This window comes from Crinia signifera, chromosome 4 (assembly GCF_055691185.1).
Source record: "Crinia signifera chromosome 4, ASM5569118v1, whole genome shotgun sequence".
NCBI classification, from domain to species: domain Eukaryota; kingdom Metazoa; phylum Chordata; class Amphibia; order Anura; family Myobatrachidae; genus Crinia; species Crinia signifera.
Window position 1 is genome coordinate 337,416,096 of NC_139220.1, and position 8,538 is coordinate 337,424,633.

Below are 8,538 nucleotides of genomic sequence, written 5' to 3' on the forward strand. Positions count from 1 at the left end.
GTGTAATGGCCTGTCCTCCTCAGCGGTGTAATGGCCTATCCTGCTCCTCAGTGGTGTAATGGCCTGTCCTGCTCCTCAGCGGTGTAATGGCCTGTCCTGCTCCTCAGCTGTGTAATGGCCTGTCCTGCTCCTCAGCAATATCACTGACTGTCCTGTTCCCCAGTGGTGTAATGGCCTGTCCTGCTCCTCAGCACTATCGCTGACTGTCCTGTTCCTCAGCGGTGTAATGGCCTGTCCCGGTCCTCAGCGGTGTAATGGCCTGTCCTGCTCCTCAGCGGTGAAATGGCATCCTGCTCCTCAGCAGTGTAATGGCCTGTCCTTGTCCCCAGCGGTGTAATGGCCTGTCCTAATCCTCAGCAATATCACTGACTCTCCTGTTCCCCAGCGGTGTAATGGCCAGTCCTGCTCCTCTGCAATATCACTGTCTGTCCTGTTCCCCAGCGGTGTAATGGCCAGTCCTGCTTCTCAGCACTATCGCTGACTGTCCTGTTCCCCAGCGGTGTAATGGCCTGTCCTGCTCCTCAGCACTATCGCTGACTGTCCTGTTCCCCAGTGGTGTAATGGCCTGTCCTGCTCCTCGGCAATATCACTGACTGTCCTGTTCCCCAGCGGTGTAATGGCCTGTCCTGCTCCTCAGCAATATCACTGACTGTCCTGTTCCCCAGCGGTGTAATGGCCAGTCCTGCTCCTCGGCACTATCGCTGACTGTCCTCTTCCCCAGCGGTGTAATGGCCTGTCCTGCTCCTCGGCAATATCACTGACTGTCCTGTTCCCCAGCGGTGTAATGGCTTGTCCTGCTCCTCTGCAATATCACTGACTGTCCTGTTCCCCAGCGGTGTAATGGCCTGTCCTGCTCCTCAGCACTATCGCTGACTGTCCTGTTCCCCAGCGGTGTAATGGCCTGTCCTGCTCCTCGGCAATATCACTGACTGTCCTGTTCCCCAGCGGTGTAATGGCCTGTCCTGCTCCTCGGCAATATCACTGACTGTCCTGTTCCCCAGCGGTGTAATGGCCTGTCCTGCTCCTCAGCACTATCGCTGACTGTCCTGTTCCCCAGCGGTGTAATGGCCTGTCCTGCTCCTCGGCAATATCACTGACTGTCCTGTTCCCCAGCGGTGTAATGGCCTGTCCTGCTCCTCGGCAATATCACTGACTGTCCTGTTCCCCAGCAGTGTAATGGCCGGTCCTGCTCCTCGGCAATATCACTGACTGTCCTGTTCCCCAGCGGTGTAATGGCCTGTCCTGCTCCTCGGCAATATCACTGACTATCCTGTTCCCCAGCGGTGTAATGGCCGGTCCTGCTCCTCGGCAATATCGCTGACTGTCCTGTTCCCCAGCGGTGTAATGGCCTGTCCTGCTCCTCGGCAATATCACTGACTGTCCTGTTCCCCAGCGGTGTAATGGCCTGCTCCTCAGTGGTGTAATGGCCTATCCTGCTCCTCAGTGGTGTAACGTCCTGTCCTGCTCCTCAATAGTGTAACAGCCTGTCCTGCTCCTCAAGGTGTAACGTCCTGTCCTGCCTTCTGCGGTGTAATGGCCTGTCCTGCTCCTCAGCGGTGTAATGGCCTGTTCTGCTCCTCAGCGGTGTAATGCACTGTCCTGCTCCTCAGCTGTGTAACGGCCTGTCCTGCCCCTCAGCGGTGTAACGTCCTGTCCTGCCCCTCTGCGGTGTAACATCCTGTCCTGCTCCTCAGCGGTGTAATGGCCTGTCCTGCTCCTCAGCGGTGTAATGCCCTGTCCTGCTCCTCAGCGGTGTAATGCACTGTCCTGCTCCTCAGCGGTGTAATGGCCTGTCCTGCTCCTCAGCGGTGTAATGGCCTGTCCTGCTCCTCAGCGGTGTAATGCCCTGTCCTCCTCCTCAGCGGTGTAATGTCCTGTCCTGCTCCTCAGCGGTGTAATGCACTGTCCTGCTCCTCAGCGGTGTAATGGCCTGTCCTGCTCCTCAGCGGTGTAATGCCCTGTCCTGCTCCTCAGCAATATCACTGACTGTCCTGTTCCCCAGTGGTGTAATGGCCTGTCCTCCTCAGCGGTGTAATGGCCTATCCTGCTCCTCAGCGGTGTAATGGCCTGTCCTGCTTCTCAGCGGTGTAATTGCCTGTCCTGCTCCTCAGCACTATCGCTGACTGTCCTGTTCCTCAGCGGTGTAATGGCCTGTCCTGCTCCTCAGCACTATCGCTGACTGTCCTGTTCCTCAGCGGTGTAATGGCCTGTCCCGGTCCTCAGCGGTGTAATGGCCTGTCCTGCTCCTCAGCGGTGAAATGGCATCCTGCTCCTTAGCGGTGTAATGGCCTGTCCTTGTCCCCAGCGGTGTAATGGCCTGTCCTAATCCTCAGCAATATCACTGACTCTCCTGTTCCCCAGCGGTGTAATGGCCAGTCCTGCTCCTCTGCAATATCACTGTCTGTGCTGTTCCCCAGCGGTGTAATGGCCAGTCCTGCTTCTCAGCACTATCGCTGACTGTCCTGTTCCCCAGCGGTGTAATGGCCTGTCCTGCTCCTCAGCACTATCGCTGACTGTCCTGTTCCCCAGCGGTGTAATGGCCTGTCCTGCTCCTCGGCAATATCACTGACTGTCCTGTTCCCCAGCGGTGTAATGGCCTGTCCTGCTCCTCAGCAATATCACTGACTGTCCTGTTCCCCAGCGGTGTAATGGCCAGTCCTGCTCCTCGGCACTATCGCTGACTGTCCTCTTCCCCAGCGGTGTAATGGCCTGTCCTGCTCCTCGGCAATATCACTGACTGTCCTGTTCCCCAGCGGTGTAATGACTTGTCCTGCTCCTCTGCAATATCACTGACTGTCCTGTTCCCCAGCGGTGTAATGGCCTGTCCTGCTCCTCAGCACTATCGCTGACTGTCCTGTTCCCCAGCGGTGTAATGGCCTGTCCTGCTCCTCGGCAATATCGCTGACTGTCCTGTTCCTCAGCGGTGTAATGCCCTGTCCTGCTCCTCAGCAATATCACTGACTGTCCTGTTCCCCAGTGGTGTAATGGCCTGTCCTCCTCAGCGGTGTAATGGCCTATCCTGCTCCTCAGCGGTGTAATGGCCTGTCCTGCTCCTCAGCGGTGTAATGGCCTGTCCTGCTCCTCAGCTGTGTAATGGCCTGTCCTGCTCCTCAGCAATATCACTGACTGTCCTGTTCCCCAGTGGTGTAATGGCCTGTCCTGCTCCTCAGCACTATCGCTGACTGTCCTGTTCCTCAGCGGTGTAATGGCCTGTCCCGGTCCTCAGCGGTGTAATGGCCTGTCCTGCTCCTCAGCGGTGAAATGGCATCCTGCTCCTTAGCGGTGTAATGGCCTGTCCTTGTCCCCAGCGGTGTAATGGCCTGTCCTAATCCTCAGCAATATCACTGACTCTCCTGTTCCCCAGCGGTGTAATGGCCAGTCCTGCTCCTCTGCAATATCACTGTCTGTCCTGTTCCCCAGCGGTGTAATGGCCAGTCCTGCTTCTCAGCACTATCGCTGACTGTCCTGTTCCCCAGCGGTGTAATGGCCTGTCCTGCTCCTCGGCACTATCGCTGACTGTCCTGTTCCCCAGTGGTGTAATGGCCTGTCCTGCTCCTCGGCAATATCACTGACTGTCCTGTTCCCCAGCGGTGTAATGGCCTGTCCTGCTCCTCGGCAATATCACTGACTGTCCTGTTCCCCAGCGGTGTAATGGCCAGTCCTGCTCCTCGGCACTATCGCTGACTGTCCTCTTCCCCAGCGGTGTAATGGCCTGTCCTGCTCCTCTGCAATATCACTGACTGTCCTGTTCCCCAGCGGTGTAATGGCTTGTCCTGCTCCTCAGCACTATCACTGACTGTCCTGTTCCCCAGCAGTGTAATGGCCTGTCCTGCTCCTCGGCACTATCGCTGACTGTCCTGTTCCCCAGCGGTGTAATGGCCTGTCCTGCTCCTCGGCAATATCACTGACTGTCCTGTTCCCCAGCGGTGTAATGGCCTGTCCTGCTCCTCGGCAATATCACTGACTGTCCTGTTCCCCAGCGGTGTAATGGCCTGTCCTGCTCCTCAGCACTATCGCTGACTGTCCTGTTCCCCAGCGGTGTAATGGCCTGTCCTGCTCCTCGGCAATATCACTGACTGTCCTGTTCCCCAGCAGTGTAATGGCCTGTCCTGCTCCTCGGCAATATCACTGACTGTCCTGTTCCCCAGCGGTGTAATGGCCGGTCCTGCTCCTCGGCAATATCACTGACTGTCCTGTTCCCCAGCGGTGTAATGGCCTGTCCTGCTCCTCGGCAATATCGCTGACTGTCCTGTTCCCCAGCGGTGTAATGGCCGGTCCTGCTCCTCGGCAATATCACTGACTGTCCTGTTCCCCAGCGGTGTAATGGCCTGTCCTGCTCCTCGGCAATATCACTGACTGTCCTGTTCCCCAGCGGTGTAATGGCCTGTCCTGCTCCTCGGCAATATCGCTGACTGTCCTGTTCCCCAGCAGTGTAATGGCCTGTCCTGCTCCTCGGCACTATCGCTGACTGTCCTGTTCCCCAGCGGAGTAATGGCCTGTCCTGCTCCACAGCACTATCGCTGACTGTCCTGTTCCCCAGCGGTGTAATGGCCAGTCCTGCTCCTCAGCACTATCACTGACTGTCCTGTTCCCCAGCGGTGTAATGGCCTGTCCTGCTCCTCGGCAATATCGATGACTGTCCTGTTCCCCAGCAGTGTAATGGCCTGTCCTGCTCCTCGGCACTATCGCTGACTGTCCTGTTCCCCAGCGGTGTAATGGCCTGTCCTGCTCCTCGGCAATATCCCTGACTGTCCTGTTCCCCAGCGGTGTAATGGCCTGTCCTGCTCCTCGGCAATATCACTGACTGTCCTGTTCCCCAGCGGTGTAATGGCCAGTCCTGCTTCTCAGCACTATCGCTGACTGTCCTGTTCCCCAGCGGTGTAATGGCCTTTCCTGCTCCTCAGCACTATCGCTGACTGTCCTGTTCCCCAGCGGTGTAATGGCCTGTCCTGCTCCTCGGCAATATCACTGACTGTCCTGTTCCCCAGCGGTGTAATGGCCTTTCCTGCTCCTCAGCAATATCGCTGACTGTCCTGTTCCCCAGCGGTGTAATGGCCAGTCCTGCTCCTCGGCACTATCGCTGACTGTCTCCTTCCCCAGCGGTGTAATGGCCTGTCCTGCTCCTCGGCAATATCGCTGACTGTCTCCTTCCCCAGCGGTGTAATGGCCTGTCCTGCTCCTCGGCAATATCACTGACTGTCCTGTTCCCCAGCGGTGTAATGGCCTGTCCTGCTCCTCGGCAATATCACTGACTGTCCTGTTCCCCAGCGGTGTAATGGCCTGTCCTGCTCCTCAGCAATATCGCTGACTGTCCTGTTCCCCAGCGGTGTAATGGCTTGTCCTGCTCCTCGGCAATATCACTGACTGTCCTGTTCCCCAGCGGTGTAATGGCCTGTCCTGCTCCTCAGCACTATCGCTGACTGTCCTGTTCCCCAGCGGTGTAATGGCCTGTCCTGCTCCTCGGCAATATCGCTGACTGTCCTGTTCCCCAGCGGTGTAATGGCCTGTCCTGCTCCTCGGTAATATCACTGACTGTCCTGTTCCCCAGCGGTGTAATGGCCTGTCCTGCTCCTCGGCACTATCGCTGACTGTCCTGTTCCCCAGCGGTGTAATGGCCTGTCCTGCTCCTCGGCAATATCACTGACTGTCCTGTTCCCCAGCGGTGTAATGGCCGGTCCTGCTCCTCGGCAATATCGCTGACTGTCCTGTTCCCCAGCGGTGTAATGGCCGGTCCTGCTCCTCGGCAATATCGCTGACTGTCCTGTTCCCCAGCGGTGTAATGGCCTGTCCTGCTCCTCGGCAATATCGCTGACTGTCCTGTTCCCCAGCGGTGTAATGGCCTGTCCTGCTCCTCGGCAATATCACTGACTGTCCTGTTCCCCAGCGGTGTAATGGCCTGTCCTGCTCCTCGGCACTATCGCTGACTGTCCTGTTCCCCAGCAGTGTAATGGCCTGTCCTGCTCCTCGGCACTATCGCTGACTGTCCTGTTCCCCAGCGGTGTAATGGCCTGTCCTGCTCCTCAGCACTATCGCTGACTGTCCTGTTCCCCAGCGGTGTAATGGCCAGTCCTGCTCCTCAGCACTATCACTGACTGTCCTGTTCCCCAGCGGTGTAATGGCCTGTCCTGCTCCTCGGCAATATCGCTGACTGTCCTGTTCCCCAGCAGTGTAATGGCCTGTCCTGCTCCTCGGCACTATCGCTGACTGTCCTGTTCCCCAGCGGTGTAATGGCCTGTCCTGCTCCTCGGCACTATCGCTGACTGTCCTGTTCCCCAGCGGTGTAATGGCCTGTCCTGCTCCTCAGCACTATCGCTGACTGTCCTGTTCCCCAGCGGTGTAATGGCCTGTCCTGCTCCTCGGCAATATCGCTGACTGTCCTGTTCCCCAGCAGTGTAATGGCCTGTCCTGCTCCTCGGCACTATCGCTGACTGTCCTGTTCCCCAGCGGTGTAATGGCCTGTCCTGCTCCTCGGCAATATCACTGACTGTCCTGTTCCCCAGTGGTGTAATGGCCTGTCCTGCTCCTCAGCAATATCGCTGACTGTCCTGTTCCCCAGCGGTGTAATGGCCAGTCCTGCTCCTCGGCACTATCGCTGACTGTCTCCTTCCCCAGCGGTGTAATGGCCTGTCCTGCTCCTCGGCAATATCGCTGACTGTCTCCTTCCCCAGCGGTGTAATGGCCTGTCCTGCTCCTCGGCAATATCGCTGACTGTCTCCTTCCCCAGCGGTGTAATGGCCTGTCCTGCTCCTCGGCAATATCACTGACTGTCCTGTTCCCCAGCGGTGTAATGGCCGGTCCTGCTCCTCGGCAATATCGCTGACTGTCCTGTTCCCCAGCGGTGTAATGGCCTGTCCTGCTCCTCGGCAATATCCCTGACTGTCCTGTTCCCCAGCGGTGTAATGGCCTGTCCTGCTCCTCAGCTCTATCGCTGACTGTCCTGTTCCCCAGCGGTGTAATGGCCTGTCCTGCTCCCCAGCTCTATCGCTGACTGTCCTGTTCCCCAGCGGTGTAATGGCCAGTCCTGCTTCTCAGCACTATCGCTGACTGTCCTGTTCCCCAGCGGTGTAATGGCCAGTCCTGCTTCTCAGCACTATCGCTGACTGTCCTGTTCCCCAGCGGTGTAATGGCCAGTCCTGCTCCTCAGCACTATCACTGACTGTCCTGTTCCCCAGCGGTGTAATGGCCTGTCCTGCTCCTCGGCAATATCACTGACTGTCCTGTTCCCCAGCGGTGTAATGGCCAGTCCTGCTCCTCAGCACTATCGCTGACTGTCCTGTTCCCCAGCGGTGTAATGGCCTGTCCTGCTCCTCGGCAATATCCCTGACTGTCCTGTTCCCCAGCGGTGTAATGGCCTGTCCTGCTCCTCGGCAATATCCCTGACTGTCCTGTTCCCCAGCGGTGTAATGGCCAGTCCTGCTTCTCAGCACTATCGCTGACTGTCCTGTTCCCCAGCGGTGTAATGGCCAGTCCTGCTTCTCAGCACTATCGCTGACTGTCCTGTTCCCCAGCGGTGTAATGGCCAGTCCTGCTCCTCAGCAATATCACTGACTCTCCTGTTCCCCAGCGGTGTAATGGCCTGTCCTGCTTCTCAGCACTATCGCTGACTGTCCTGTTCCCCAGCGGTGTAATGGCCTGTCCTGCTCCCCAGTGGTAATACCTTATGTTCTGCCCAGTGGTGTTGAGAGCAGTTGAGAGGACTAAATTCAGCTGAGATCCATACCAGAAGGACACAGAGGGCAGAGGTCTTGGCTATTTGTTTTGTCATCATGGATAGGAGAAGCTGGGTATGGACACAGATAAGACAGAGGGAGACTGAAGGGACGCAGTATATGGTCTGTATCTCATACTGACGTTAAATAAAACCCCAATATCTCATGTCACCTGTACCATCCACTCATCCTCATATTCTGTGGTGGATAATTCCGAGGGCATGCTGGTGCCGGTAGTTCCCCAGTAGGCGGTACAGGAGCGGGCACACACACATAGCACAGGGCATGCTGGTGCCGTTAGTTCCCCAGCAGGTGGTACAGGAGCGGGCACACACATAGCACAGGGCATGCTGGTGCTGGTAGTTCCCCAGCAGGCGGTACAGGAGCGGGCACACACATAGCACAGGGCATGCTGGTGCCGGTAGTTCCCCAGCAGGCACACACATAGAGCAGGCACACACATAGCACAGGGTATGCTGGTGCCGGTAGTTCCCCAGCAGGCGGTACAGGAGCGGGCACACACATAGCACAGGGCATGCTGGCGCTGGTAGTTCCCCAGTAGGCGGTACAGGAGCGGGCACACACACATAGCACAGGGCATGCTGGTGCCGTTAGTTCCCCAGCAGGTGGTACAGGAGCGGGCACACACATAGCACAGGGCATGCTGGTGCCGGTAGTTCCCCAGCAGGCACACACATAGCACAGGGCATGCTGGTGCTGGTAGTTCCCCAGCAGGCGGTACAGGAGCGGGAACACACATAGCACAGGACATGCTGGTGCTGGTAGTTCCCCAGCAGGCGGTACAGGAGCGGGCACACACATAGCACAG